Here is a 15,396-nt window from a genome sequence, read left to right on the forward strand (position 1 = left end):
AGCATTTTGTTCCATTCCCATCATTGTCTACTATCTAGGCAGGGTTACATGTGTAATAATTTTATTAATTAGCATGTAAGGTGTGGGTACTGGTCCAAGCTCTTCCACTCAAGTGATCTGATATTTCTCATCACTAAAAATGATGTTAATAATCATTGTCTTGCCTATTTTACAGGATCATAGAAAAACTAAAAGGAAAATAAAAACATCAAAATGTTATACAAATTGTCTAACTCTTCCTGACCACATTTGGTTTTCTTGACAGACACTGAAGTGGTTTGCCATTTCCTTCTCTGGCTCATTTTACAGATAAAGAAACTAAGGCAAATAGAGTTAAGTGACTGGCCCAGGGTCACACAGCTTTTAAGTCTCTGAGGCTGGGCTTTAACTCAGGAGGATGAGTTTTCCAGGCCTTGTGCTCTACATTATACAAGTAGGAGGGATTAAGCTAAGTTTTTGTTCTCCATCTTGTTTTTTTTTAATTACCTAACTTCCAGTGGATCAGAAGTATACTGTATAGGTACTGTATCCTACCCTTTCCCAGGACTATCTCCAAGTGGCAGCTATCATGCCTTCTTCCTCATCTCAAGTTGGTTTAAGTTAGAAGATGGTGTAGGAAGCCGCACCTTAGCTCAGGATATTTTTTGACCATAGTATCCCAACTAGGCTGCCTTGAAGTATTTAGTTGCCAGACCTTTCTCTCAAGACATAGTGCTGTTGTTACTTAACTTTGTCAGTCCTATATAATTGGAAGTGAGGGAGAGACCCTAGGAAGTTCTGGGACCCTTAGGCTGAATGCAGAAGGCTGGTTCCCCTTCAGTTTATAACACCCAAGTTGAGCTAGAGCCAGCCAAGTGCCAGCCACGTGCTGAGCTGTACACTTTTGCTACCTTGTCATGAGGGACTTGTCAGGTATGTGTTGGGGGAAAGTATTTTCCTTTCTTCCCCCTCCCCAAGGGAAAAAAAATAGCACTTTGTACTTAGAACCTTCCCTTAGCATCTCAAGGTTGTTAGCAAGCTATCACTTGTCTCACAAATGGCAGGTGTTCTCATTTCTCTAAGCCCCACAGTGACCTTCAGCCTCTCCTCACAATTTCCTCTTTTTCTAAAACGTGGCAAACCGATGTCATTTGGCCAGGTGTTATTGGCCACAGGAAGTAGCATCTTTTCCTTGACCCCCTGGCTCTGAACTTAGTATTTGTCTGTCTGATTCTTCCATAGTAACTTTGAAAGGAGTGAACTGATATAAAAATAAACCTCAATTTCAATATATGTATAAGAATTTGTCTTTCTAGACTTCTCAAAGGATCACAGAGGGGAAAGGAAAGAATTCAGAATTGAAAATATAATTGAATTTTAAAAACCCTTCAATATATGGATGATTCTATCCCTTTTGAATCAAGGAACATCTAATAAAATTTCCCAAGTAGATATAATTTTGGTGATATTGATTTTGATGAATTTATTATGCTATAGAAAATATACCACAGATGACAAGAAACTTAAATTGTTACCTCTATAGTAGAATGAATGTCATCCTGACAGAGGAGATTCTTGTACTTGAATTGGCAACTCTATATAGGCAAGAGCCATAACATGAACCTGGTGAGCTAAGCTCTGGGGAGGTAACCATTCTATCATGGTAGTGTCAAGACAGTGGAATTATCTTTTTTATGGAAACCTGGCCCTGTTTCCACCCAGTAGGGAGCATTGAAGAACTGTGTCTCTTATATGGAAAATCCTAAGGATATTTTCATCATTTGGGGGATGATGTTTGGGATCCTAGATCAGCACCATGGAGTTGTGGTTCCAAAGAGAGAGAGATCTGATCTTTCCGTGTTACAGGGAGAACTAAATTCTGTTGTAGAACTTTTCTTGTCTGAATATGTTTGTTCGGGACTGAAAGGAATTGGGTAAACATCCTGAATGTTTCAATAAACCTGGTGTTGACAGCCACCGATGAGCACTAATTTCAGCTTAATCTATCAACTTCTTGAGTTCACTTTTTTTTAAAGCTTTTTATTTACAAAACATGCATGGATAATTTTTTTCAACATTGACCCTTATAAAACCTTTTGTTTCAATTTTTCCCCTCCTTCCCCCCACCCCTTTCCCTAAATGGCAGGTAGTCCAATACATGTTAAATATGTAAAAATACATGTTAAAGCATATATGTATACATAGTTACACAGTTTATCTTGCTGCACAAGAAAAATCAAATCAAGAAGGAAGAAAAAGAAAAATTAAGAAAACAAAATGCAAGCAAATAACAACAAAGAGAATGAGACTGCTATATTGTATTCCACATTGAGTACACTCTTACGTCTAGACTTAGACCAGCACAGTAACCAACAAAGATATAATTCCCATATCACATCTAACTTGTAGCTTCAGCTGCCATCTTGAAAAATTGGTTAGTGAGTTTTAATAGGCATTTCTTCTCTCACTATGAATGGATTTCCATGAAGTTTGCTCTGTGTGTCAAAATTACAGAGCTATTTATTTGATTACACAAAGTGAGGTCCCCATCACTAGAATCACTAGTAATGTTGAAATGTTTTCTAGCCAAGCATTTAATCAGCAAGTCTATTAAGCACTCATGATGTTCTAGGTGCTGCGAACATGAAGATTAAAAAAGAAAAACTCAGTCTCTACCCTCAAGAGCTTTCTCTTGAAAGCACCATTGTATTGGTGCATACAACAATAAGTATATACAAGATAAAAAATGAGGTAAAATATAAGATAAATTTGTTTTCAGGAAGGTCACTTAGCAACTGAGGGAATCAGGAAAGGCATTATGCAGAAAGCATCTATGGAACAAAATTTTGAAGGAAATAAAGGATTTTAAGAGTCAGAGGTAAGAAGGGAGTACATTCCAGACAACAGAGATAGCTTGTTCAAAGATGCAGAAATAGGAGATGTGTGAAGAACAGTAAGAATGTAAGTTTGGCCAAACTGTAGAGGACAAGAAGGGGAGAATAATGAATAATAATGTGGGAAAGGTAGATTGGGATCCAACTGTGAAAAATTTTAAGAGTCAGAAAGTGTATATTTGATCCCGGAAGCAATAGAAAATACTGAAGTTTATTAAGTAGGAGAATCATATAGAATGCCTACTTGAAGAACCATTATTTTCTGAGACCTACAGAGAAAGCAGTAGATCTGGCTTCTTCCCTCAAGAAGCTTATTTTTAAAATTCCTATAAGCACAGTTAAAGGCTTCTTTCATTTTTCTTATATCAAGCTTAACTTCTATTAGAGGCAGGTATATTGTACTCTGCTCCATGCAAAACTTCCGTTGATCTACCCTAGTGTCAAAGATGTCTTATTGAAGAATGACATCATAAAATTCTAGTCTCTTTGTTCTATTAGCTCACTGAGTACAGCAAAACTTGACTCCTCTGAGTCTCGGTTTTCTCACCTATAAAATGGGAATAATAATCTCTGCCCCACCCCACTTAGGTTGATGAGAGGTTCAAATAAGATATTTGATGTGGAAGAGCTTTGCAAAGTTAAAAATACAAATTTTTAAAGAAACTATATCACAATTTAAGTAGATTCAGTTGTCAATATTTAGTATGGACTATGGGAGCTAAGTACATTTTAATAAAGTACTATTATGATGAGACCCTCCTGGTGGTCTAGAGATAAGAAAGAGTAGAACTAGAATTTCATTGGGTCCTTGGACTCCAAATCCTTAGTGTTTTCAACTTCACCTTAAATATTTTACTTTAGTTATTGCTGCAATTTTCTGGCTCGTCATTATTGTCTAATTGCTCCCTTTTTACTGTATCCAAATACCTTCTAAAGCAGATAGGTAGCACAGTGGATGGAGAGCTGGGCCTGGAATCAGAAAAGTCTGGATTCAAATTTGATCTCAGATCCTTACTAGATGTATGATCACTAAAATTCTATTTGTCTTGGTTTCCTTAAAGATAAAATGGGGATAATAACAGCATTTGCTTGACAAGTTTGTTGATAGTATTTGTAAAGTATTTTGCATGGTGTCTAGTACATAGTAGGTGCTATGCATTTATATGGCACCTACTATGTACTAGACACCATGCAAAATTCCCTAAGCCTTCCGAAATGATTGTCTAATTCTTACCAGTGACCAACTGGAAACCAACTTGGCTGCTGAGACAAAAACAGAATCTCTATTTTAGGAACCCTTCATTTCTACGCTTACTTTTGTAGCACTGTCAAAAGTACATTTGTTAAGATGATTGTTATTGCTTTTTTATAAGGCACATGTATTCAGGATGCCCATTAACACACGCTAGCAGTTGCTGCTCACAGCTGTTTAGCAATATTATGGAACTTCATTGTTATCTGGGAAATGCTATAATGCTCATGAATTTTTTTTTCCCAAAAAGTTAGCTGTGGTAAAAACAAAACAACAACAGAAATCCTAAAAGCTTTTTAAAATTCATCATATACAAGGTTCCTTTCTGATACGAAAGCATTGATGATCTCCAGTCTAAAACTAAGCAAAGAATATCCAATCTTTTCCATTGAATCTTGGAATAGGAAAGGTAGATAATCAGCTACTCCTGACATTCCTTTGGAGATGACTTCATGTCATAGTTCCCTGACCACTGTCCCAAATCTTTTCCACTATTCTTTATGCCTGACCTCTCCCACCCCATTTATCTCTCAGACCTTATCTCCTATTTTCCTGAAGTCAAGAGTCTTCACTGGAAGATTCCTCAATTTTCTTCCTATTTGAGACATTTTTTTTGTTTTCACTTTTTTTTCTTTCTGAGTCAGAAAGAAAAGTTGTTCCTAATTTCCAAAGTTAAATTGTTCTTTCAATTCCATCTTCTTCCATGTCCTGTAGGAATTTTATTACACATACTCCCTTCTCTTTCTTTTTGCATCTCCGGTCTCCTTTTTAAAAAAAAAATTATTTACTATACTCATGCCCTATTGCCTCCATGTTTAAATCTTCTGTGTCCCAATATAAAAAAGCTTTTTTAGATTCTATCATCAACTTAAAACTACTGTCTGATCTTTCTCATGCTCTGCCTTTAATCTCAAAAGTTCTCAGAAAAATAGTCTGCACGCAGTGCTTCTACTTCCTCATCACCTCCTCAGTTATAATCTGATTGCTATCCATACCATTATGCCCTCTCAAAGATCTTTGGGATGCTTGTATCCTCTTATTGGAATTTAAATAAGGAATCTCCCTCAGGTCTCTACCATTAGCCGCCTTCTCTTTTCTTCCTACCTTCTCTCCCTTGGCAACTATTTATTCCCATAGCTTCAACAACCATCTCTAATAAAAAGACACATTCATATTCCCCAAGACCAGATCTTCATTGTCAACTACCTTCTGGAAATCATCTGTCAGGAGCTATTCTTCTAGGTCTGATGTAGTATCAGCAAAGCTTTGTCCCCAGCAACTCCACAGATTACCACAGTAGTAAGTAAAGGGGAGCTTTCTTTAAGGTGAAGTAGAGAGAGCTTTGGATTTGGAATACAAGGACCCAGGTTGAAATTCCAGTTCTATTCCTTACCACCTGTATAATTTTACACTAAGTCCCTTAATCCCTCTGGGTCTTAGTTTCATCACTCACCAGATGAGGTGGTTGGACCCAGTGACCTCTGAGTTCCATTCCAGTTGTAGGTCTACCAAGTGATCAGTCTTTTCATAGCCTTAGGCTAGGGACACTTAAGAATGAACCATTTAATCCTACTATTTACTGGTATCATTTTTGCCATATTTTGCTGCCTTAATTCATAATAATAGATAACATTCATGAAGAGCTTCAAGGGTTGTAAAGCACTTTACATATACTTTTTTAAATTAAAGTTTTATTTTTAGAACATATGCATGGATAATTTTTCAACATTGACTCTTTTTTTTAATAGTTTTTTTATTTACAAGTTATATGTATGGATAACTTTACAGCATTGACCTTTTGTTCCAATTCTCCCCCTTCTTCCCCCACCCCTTCCCCTAGATGGCAGGATGACCAGTAGGTGTTAAATATATTAAAATATAAATTAGATACACAATAAGTATACATGACCAAACCGTTATTTTGCTGTACAAAAAGAATTGGACTCCAAAATATTGTACAGTTAGCCTGTGAAGGAAATCCAAAATGCAGGCAGGCAAAAATATAGAGATTGGGAATTCAATGTAATGGTTCTTAGTCATCTCCCAGAGTTCTTTCACTGGGCGTAGTTGGTTCAGTTCATTACTGCTCCATTGGAACTGATTTGGTTCATCTCATTGCTGAAGATGGCCAGGTCCATCAGAATTGATCATCATGTAGTATTGTTGTTGAAGTATATAATGATATCCTGGTCCTGCTCGTTTCACTCAGCATCAGTTCGTGTAAGTCTCTCCAGGCCTTTCTGAAATCATCCTGCTGGTCATTTCTTATCAAACAATAATATTCCATAATATTCACACATCACAATTTATTCAGCCATTTTCCAATTGCATCTACTCAGTTTCCAGTTTCTGGCCACTACAAAGAGACCTGCCCCAAACATTTTGGCACATACAGGTCCCTTTTCCTTCTTTATGATCTCTTTGGGATATAAGCCCAGTAGTAACATGGCTGGATCAAAGGGTATGCACAGTTTGATAACTTTTTGAGCATAGTTCCAAATTGCTCTCCAGAATGGCTGGATGCATTCACAACTCCACCAACAATGCATCAGTGTCCCAGTTTTCCCACATCCCCTCCAATATTCTGCATTATCTTTCCCTGTCATTCTAGCCAATCTGAGAGGTGTGTATCAACATTGACTCTTGCAAAATCTTGTGTTCCAAATTTTCCCTCATTCCCCCCACCTCCTCCCCTAGATGGCAAATAATCCAATATTTGTTAAATATGTGCAATTCTTCTATATTTCCATAATTATCATGCTGCACAAGAGAATAAAATGCAAGCAAACAACCACAAAAAGAGTGAAAATACTATGTTATGATCCACACTCAGTTCCCACAGTCCTCTCTCTGAGTGCAGAAAGCTCTTTTCATCACAAAATCATTGGAACTGCTCTCAATAATCTCACTGTTGAAAAGAGACACGTCCATCAGAAATGATCTTCATATAATCTTGTTGTTGTATACAATGATCTCCTGGTTCTGTTTATTTCACTTAGCATCAGTTCATGTAAGTTTCTACAATCCTCTCTAAAATTATCCTGCTGATCAATTCTTACAGAACAATAATATTCCATATTATATTCTTATACCATAACCTTTTCAGCCATTCCCCAACTCCAGCATCCACTCAGTTTCCAGTTTCTTGCCACTACAGAAAGGGCTGCCCCAAACATTTTTGCACATGTGGGTTCCTTTCCCTCCCTTATGATCTCTTTGGGTAGAAACACTGCTGGATCAAAGGCTATGCACATTTTGATAACCTTTTGGGCATAGATCCAGATTGCTCTCCAGAATGGTTGGATTCATTCACAACTCCACCAACAATGCATCAGTGCCCCATTTTTGCCACATCCCCTCCAACATTCAGCATTATTTTTTCCTGTCATTTTTAGCCAATCTAAGAGGTGTGTAATGGAATCTCAGAGTTGTCTTAATTTGCATTTCTCTGATCAATAGTGATTTACTTACATATACTTTACATACATTATTTCACTTGAGTTTCACAATGATCCTGTGAGCTAGTTGCTATAGGGGAGACATTACTATCCCCATTTTATAGATGAGGAAACATGATGAAGCAAAGTGATCATACAACTAATGAGTATCAGAGCTGGTATTCATACCCAGATTTCTCCTTTCTTCAGGTGAATATTCTTTCTATTGAATCATTGGAACTTCTTTGAGATCACATAGAGTTCTCACACTAAACTTGGATTGTGATTACAATGAGAAATGGCTAGTAGGGTCACACAATAAGAAAGCTTTCACATTTGCAGCTTATATGACCCACCCCTTTTCTTGGGCTAATATTCTGTGCCTTGGGCTTCCAAGGTTAGGGACTTCTGGAACTGGTTCAGGACAAAATTGTCTTTTTAAGCCACAATTCCCAAAGGGTTTCTTCCTCTTGCTGGCATCTAACTTATGTCTTCCACATTTAATTGAAAAATACTCTTGCCAAAGTGACTAATGAGCAATGGCTTTTCTCAATCCTCACCCTTCTTGATGTGTGTGCAGCTTTTGACACTGTTGATCACCTTCTGCTTCTTGATACTCTTTTCTCCCTAGGTTTTTAGGACACTTCTTTCTTTCAGTTCTCCTATCTGACTAATCCTTCTCTATCTCCTTGCTGTTTCTTCATCCACTAAAAAATCATGGCCACTAAAAACCAAGGTCTACATAGCCTTGTCTCTGGCCTTCTTCTCTTCATATTCTACACTATTTCACTTGGTTGATCTCATTAGCTCCCATGGTTTCAATGATCATCTCCATGCATATGACTGCTTACCCATTGGTCTCTCTCTGCTGATCTAATTGCATCTCTAATTGCCTTTTAAACCTCTTGAGCTTGATTTCCCCTAGACCCCTCAAATTCTGTCTGAATTTGTCTAAATGTCTGAAACTGTGCTCACTATCTTTTCCCCAAACTATCCCTTTTCCCTGATTTCCCTATTACTGTAGAGTATACCACCAATTTTTCAATAACCCAAGTTCACAACCCAAATATCATCATCAATACCTCACTCTTTCATTCCTCATATTCAATCAATGGCCATTTATCTCTTCTTCCTTCTTAGTCCTCCCTTTCCTTGCCCAGTTTTCTTTTACTTTATTCCCTGGCTGTTCCTGGCACATAATACTCCATCTCCTGACTGAGAATTATTACACTGGCTATATCTCACATCTGGAGTTCTTTCCCCACTACTTTCCTTAATTCTCAAAGTCCCCTTCTTCAAGAAGACTTTCCTAGTTGATCTTAATGCTTTCCTTCTGAGACACACACATAAATACATATATGTAAATACATATATCTATCTGTCAGCGTATATTGTTTCATAGTTGTTTGCCTCTCCTGTTAGACTATAAACTTCTTGAAAGTAGGAACTGTTTTTTTGTATTCCCAGCATTCACCTGACACATAGTAGGAGCTTAATAAATACTAATTATCTAACTGATTAGACCTTCAAAAATAATTTGATTATATAATCCTATGATAGGTTAGAGGCATGGTCATAAACATGTCTAAAATAGAATATTTTCAGATTGTCAATTTTATTAGAAAATAGGGAGGAGAATGGAGGAAACACCCAATCATGACAGGATGTGGGAGGTAGCACAGCACCTACCTCCTAGGGTTGTTGTGAGGACCAAGTAAGATATTAAAATTGTAAAATGCTTATTGCAGTGCCAAATATTAACTATAACTATTAGTACAAAGATTTCATCAAGAAGAATTGAGTTTAAATCTGGTCTCTGACACTTGCTAACTGTATGACCCTTGGCAAGTCCCTTAACTCCAATTTGTCTCAGTTTCCTCATTTGTCAAATTAGGAGGTTAGATTCGATGGTTTCTAAAGTCTCTTTTAGCTCTGGATCTGTTATTCTATGATCCTATGGCCAACACTTTAAACTCAACAAGTACAATATCAAGGTCAGAGAGAAGAAACAAAATACTGATTTATTGGAAATAAATAGGGAAACATAGGGAATATAGACCCATAGGATCATTCATGTAGAGCTGGAAGTGACTTCAGAGGCTATCTAATCCATTGCTGTTCAGTCATTTTGAGTTATGTTTGACTCTTTTTGGCCCTTTATGAGATTTTCTTGGCAGAGATACTTGAGTTTGTTATTTCCTTCAACTGCTTATTTTACAGATGAGGAAACTAAGGTAAACAGGGTTAAGTGACTTGCTCCAGGTCACATGGCTGGTAAATGTCTAAGACCAGTTTTGGATTTAGGAAAATGAGTCTTTCTGACTGCCAGACCCTCCTTCTTTCCACTGTGCCATCCAGCTGCCCTGCCAGTGTCCTCATTTTAAGAAACTCAGGCTCAGAGTGATTAAGGAATGTGCCCCCAAATTGTTGATAATGGTTATGTCAGAGACTTCATTTGAACCCAGATCCTTCTACTCCAGTGGCAGGACTTCCCTCCCCAAAAGTTTTTAATTTTTTTCTTTATATGTGTGCATTCTGTATTCTTTTTTTTTTCTTTAGTCCTGATAAATTCATTTATTCGTGTATTGTGGTTAAAGACCAAAGTCCCCTACTGCTTTAGGTGAGCATGTTAGGAGTTTGATTCAATGTACTGTGTAGGCCTTTCATTCTCAAACCTAATTGTTAAAGTGAATTTATACTCATTAGAATAAATAATATGCTTGCTGAGCCCTCAATTCTGCTTCACAGAAAGAATAAACTTTAAAAATTCAAACATATTTTTATGGACTAAGGCTTTCCTCTTAAGAGAAGGGAAACAAGAACCTTTGTGGGGACTTGGGGAAGAAACAGAGGAATTATAAGGAACTATATAACAGGAAGTATTTAAGCTTGCCAGTGTGTCCTTCACTGTGTAGTTTTCAGAGGCTCAAACATTCCTCTCAAGGCCCTCATGTAATAATCTACTTCACCCTCATCCCTTCTCCTCTCAACCTTTCCTCACTAGCTTTCTGATTCCTTTTTGTTTCCATTTTCTCAGTTAGCCCCCCACCTAGAAGCTTGCAAGCACCAGATGCAGAGGAGAAGAGAAAAAAAGAAGGAGAAGTGAGGAGGGGGAGGGATATAGGGTGGAGCTCTCCATTTTCTGCCCAGGGAAGTTTCAAAAGGGAGTGTCAGAAGCAGGGCAAATAGTGATTAAGGGGGAGGGAGTGACATTTACTGTCCACTGCAGGACTGAGCTGGTGTTGGCTGGAGAGCCTCCAAACTTTCCTTCCTAGTTATCTGGGGCCCTAAGATATGATTTAGACTGGCACAGCTTACTGACTTAACCAGACACTCCTTACAAACACAGGGACTAGAGACATAGCAAGGAGGGGCTCTACCTCCTTACTGGAAGGAGCCAGTCAAGAGACAAGTCTAATATAGCTTTTCCCTTTTTCTCTCCCTCCCCAAGTCCCTCTACATAGCCATCTTCCAGTTATTTTGAAAGATAATCTTCAAGCCATCCTCCCCTCCAAAACATCACCCATTTTCCCATGCTTACTCTATTCAGTCTGAAACTCCCAGTTGCTATTTAATCCATAATCTAGCCCCACCCTAACTATCCAACCTGATTTCCCACTGCTCCCCACACACCCTAGGCTCCAGCCAAGTAGTCCCATTTCCTCTCTTCCACTGAGCCTTTATTCATAAACTTATCCTCAGAATGAATTTCCATTCCCCTCATTCTATCTTTGATATTCAAATTCTCCCATCCTTTTTGAGCCAGCTCTTCCTTCACTTCCTCTTTGAAACCTTCCTTGACAATACCAGCCCACAATAATCTAATTCCTTCCTTATTTATTGTCTGTGCCTCAAAATTAGTGTTTAATTATATACTGCCCTATTTTTTTAATTGTACATATGGCACAATATACCACTTAATTATATCAATTTGTAATAATGATTCCAATAAGAATGCCTTAGGAGTGTAGGATTTGGAGCTGGAAGAGACCTTTGAGAACATTTACTCTATCCTCCCCACTTGTTTGATAAATGAGGAAACTGAGTCTGGGAGGAATGACTTCCCAGGTTATTTTATGAGTTTGTCTCTGCAATTAGATGGATTGTAAGCTCTTTGAAGTTAAGGATAACATCAGATACAGCTTTACATCCTCACAGAGGTTAGCACTGGGTGGGAATTTAGAAATGCTCTTTAAAAGAGTTGTTGATTCCTCGACTGAGGAAGGGAATAAGCATTTATATAGCACTCACCATGTGCCAGCCACTAAAGTAGAGCTAAGTTCTTTACAAATGTTATCTCATGTGATTGATAGAAGTTGATTGATTTAGAGGAATCTGTAGGGAACTTTGCTTGCTCTTGGGCTTCATTGGTGGGATTAACTGGAAAGTTTAATTGGGTTTTCAAAGAGTGATTTTGCATGGGGCCTATAAGTGAAATTTGTTTCAGACAAAAAAACTTTTACTGTTCAGGTCGCAAGCATTGAAGAAGAAAACCCTTAATGAACTAATTCCTAATAAGCTGTTAATAACTCATCTACTAGGAGGTATAAATAGGAGTACAGAAAAGGGGCACTGCTTCACACAAAGGAATGAATTACTAATAGTTAAAAGTAGAAGAAGGTCCCTACAAGTTCAGGGGGTTACAATTTAGACTGTGACACAGGAATAAGGGAAGATTTCTCTCCAAAAACTCTAAAGGATCAGGAAACAGAATGAGTGCAAGATTTTTCTCTGCAAGATTAGAGAGGGAATCTGGAGCAAAGTACTGTGGCTCCCAGAATATAAAATGTCCAAGTTGGAAGGGATCTCCTAAAGGAAGTCTTTCCTGACTTCCTTCTTTAATATTAGTGCCTTCCCTGTGTTAATTATTTCCAACTTGTCTTGTATATAGCTTGTTTGTACATAGTTATTTTATCTTATTTCCCCCCTTCATCTGTGAGCTCCTCAAATGTCTTTTGCCTTCTTTATTATCCTAATACTTAGCTTGTGTCTGGCCCATAGTAGGTGCTTAATAAGCATTTATTGATTAAGTAGGGTTCTTCACTTAGGATCAGCAAGTTTGTTTTAAAAAATGTATTTTGATAATGATTTCAATATGTTTAATATATATTATAATTGTATGTATTGTTTCCTTTGTAAACCTATGTATTTTATTTTATTTATTTAAAACTGTTATTCTAAAAAGGGCCAAGACACACAAAAACATTAAGAACTGCATTTTATAGATTAAGGAATTAAAGCCCAGCAAGGCTTTTCAACTCCAGCAATGAACTTTCTTTCCACTATTCCTTCTTGGGCAGAAGAGGAATTTTTGGGCAGGGAAGTCTTCTGGAAGCCATTTATAAACAACCACATAGGTAGCCACTTACCTCCCTCTATACTTGGGGCTTACTAGTCTTGTCCTTGGCTTCATGCTATTTCCTTTTAATTATATCTTTATATGTGTGTGTGTGTGTGTTTACATACATACATATATACACACACATATATATATAGTTGGATTTGCATCTGACTTTGAGGAAATTTAAAGGCTGACAGACTCCTTTTCTGAACACACTCAGAAACATGTACTTGGACATATGTAAACATAAAATAAAACATATTATAACTGAATAAGAGAGGTTAAAATGCTGATTAAAGTAAATGTTTAGTGAACTGAATTATGATCTAGAGGATCAGAGAAGGAAACTTCGTGGTGTCAGAGACATTGTTCCCCTTACTCCATAGCATCATTTATGCCCCTGCCCTTTTCCATGGGCTATTTCTCACAACCATCTTAGTTCTGAAGGTTCCTATTTCTGTTTGGACATGACTTATATGATTAGAGCTTCCCCGTCTAGTTCAGCAGAACACCTAAAGGGTAAAAAACTATATGCCCAGCATCTCAGGTGGTCTCCTTAACTTGAGGTGTGTCAAAAACAGTGGAAAAGGCCATGTCTGTCTGTGGAAAATGCCAGTCCCTAGATTTTGGCATTGGAGAAGCTATTGGAACCACATCCATTCCCTGAAAGGTGATTTGGCCCAATCTCCAGATTCAACAAACCTTTTAGTATTCAAATTCATGAGGTAGGCAGTAAGTATATAAAGGTTTGCTGGTCTTCGTGTATACTTACATTTTATAGTACAAATGGGAATATAACTACTATAAAACAGAAGAATGAACGGGGTGGGGGGGTGGGGGTGGAGAGAGATTAAGTTGAATTCATAGGACTTGGCACCTAATTATATTTTTGTTCAGGAAAGGAAGAAGGAAGGAGTGAAGTAAGGAAGAGGGAATCAAGAGGGAGGGAGGGGCAAAAGATCAGTGAAATGATGAGTTTGGGTGACTGGAGGATGATGGTACAATTGACAATGAATAGGAAACTTGGAGGGAAGGGCAGAAAAGGTCTGACACTGGGGTGAGGTGTAAAGTTTTTTGTTTTTGTTTTTCATTCCATATATAAACCCATTTATATTCCACATATAAAACCTAAAGTGCCCCCAGAGGTGGGTATACTCCCATTGAGGTCACAATGTCTATTCTGAGTTCATGCCGTTCTATTCTTTTTAGGTGTTTCTAAATAGCATTTTAGTTTCAGCCCTTAAGATAAAAAAAAGTTTTCAGGGGTCACTGTGCATCCCCGGGATTTCCAAAGCAGCCAACTCTTCAGGCTTGCACCTTATAACACCACCTGGGGATGTTCCTAATCCTTCAATTAGATTGTTTTTGGAAGAAAACTGTAGTTATGGTGCTCCCCTTCCGTGTTCCTCTCCTTTTGCTATGTGAGTGACAACTGGGCTGCATTTAATTTGGTTAAGTTATGCCCAGGTCCTTGAAGGAGAAAACATATCATTCTAGTAATTTTATTAGACTCATGTTTCAGACAAATGGAAATAAAATCGCCTTTTAAAAATGAAGGACACATATAAATGAATAAAACAGTAATAATAACACAAGCCACCCGTGATTCCTGATCAACGGTGTAAGGCATTTTATGATATGTTGAAGGGAAAGGAGACATCCAGGGGAAAGGGGAGAAGAAGCAAAAAAGAAAAAAAAAAAAAAAAAAAAAAAAAAAAACACAACCCTAACCCTCAGCTTTCTTTTCTGCCTTTCTCTTTCAAAGGAATTTAATTTGCCTGTTATAAAGTGAAGCATGAAAAGCTACTGGTAAAATTGGTACTTGTCCCACATGGTGCTCAGAGCTTAATAGTACAGGTGGACGCAAGCGGCTGGCTGCCAAATACTTTTGGTTTAGAGGGAGGGGTGGGAGTGCATTCTCAGAACCACTCCTGGAATGGCTTAGCTTGCTTCACACAAATCAATGACAACCTCCTGTCGGCTGCAGGCACCCATGAGCTACTTTTCCACTTTAATTCCTATAAAGCGACACTGGTGGCTTTTATGATAGGAACCGGGCTGGAGAGAGGAGACCGAAGGGACAGCAAGGTGGGTTAGCATCGGAATCTTTTCTCCAGATCTTTATGGAGGATTAAGAGGAGGGAGTCAGGAAAGGGGAGCCGATTGGGGGAGAGCGTAAAGAGGGGAAAAGGAAAACGGTTTGCGAAAGTTTGTGCTGGTGGTTCAGGGCAGGATTCATAGCGCCTGGGTAGAGCAGGCGTTTTCTTTTCATAAAGTGATCCTTTTCTCCTAGAGGAGAGGAAGAGTGGGACGAAGTGGGAAAGGGAGATCGGGACTACGGAGTCTATCTTGTCGCAGCCCTCTCTGTCATACATAGCTCGCTCCGTTGGGTTCGCACGAATTCGTATGGGAACCCATCCCCGCTGCTTCTCTCTTCATTGCCCGACCAGCAAAACGAGGGAATTGAAACCCTTAGGCTGGTTTTAAGAGAGC

At 38.2% G+C, this 15,396-nt stretch overlaps 1 protein-coding gene across 4 annotated transcripts in view; it reads left to right on the forward strand.

Moving 5' to 3' along the window:
- ZBTB7C (zinc finger and BTB domain containing 7C) overlaps positions 1–15,396 on the forward strand; it is a 552,014-nt gene that overhangs the window by 372,146 nt on the left and 164,472 nt on the right. For 3 of the 4 annotated variants that reach the window (XM_051969650.1, XM_051969653.1, XM_051969651.1), the window contains exon 1: positions 13,832–14,991. The exons of the other annotated variant lie outside the window; for it this stretch is intronic. The gene's annotated coding sequence lies outside the window, so the exon portion shown is untranslated. Of the gene's footprint in view, positions 1–13,831; positions 14,992–15,396 lie in introns of those variants that run through there. 4 annotated transcript variants of the gene reach the window in all.

The sequence above is a fragment of the Antechinus flavipes genome, chromosome 1 (genome assembly GCF_016432865.1).
Source record: "Antechinus flavipes isolate AdamAnt ecotype Samford, QLD, Australia chromosome 1, AdamAnt_v2, whole genome shotgun sequence".
NCBI classification, from domain to species: domain Eukaryota; kingdom Metazoa; phylum Chordata; class Mammalia; order Dasyuromorphia; family Dasyuridae; genus Antechinus; species Antechinus flavipes.